Raw genomic sequence first — 444 nt, 5'->3', positions numbered from 1 at the left:
CTGTAATACCAGCCCTCGGGAGGCTGAGGCAGGAAGTTCTTTGTGAGTTCAAGGCCAGCCTGGGCTACATAGTGAGTTCAAGTTCAGCCTGAACTACCCAGTGAGACCCAGTCTCAAAAAAAAAAAAAAAAAAAAAAAAAGGTCAAACAGAACATTGAAGGCGGGGTTGTGGAGACAGCAAGTGTAGATCCCCTGTAGGGACTGTCTGTCCACACCAGAACAAGGCATCCGAGTTCTCTCTGTGGCCCCTGAGAACAGAAGCCCTATCTTGGCCATTTCTATCCTCACCATAAACAGGGTGCAGCCTTGTACACGGCGCGAGCTCCATACATTGGTTTGATGGTAGGACAAACGGCTAATCTACTGCTTGAGTTGAGAGGGCTTTGTCTGGTAGAGAGAGTAGCTGTATTCTACCCCCACCCCCGGTACTGGGAATCGAACTCA

Source organism: Chinchilla lanigera, unplaced genomic scaffold, assembly GCF_000276665.1.
Source record: "Chinchilla lanigera isolate Chin_1 unplaced genomic scaffold, ChiLan1.0 scaffold00092, whole genome shotgun sequence".
NCBI lineage: Eukaryota > Metazoa > Chordata > Mammalia > Rodentia > Chinchillidae > Chinchilla > Chinchilla lanigera.
Note: the sequence above shows the minus strand (reverse complement) of the source record.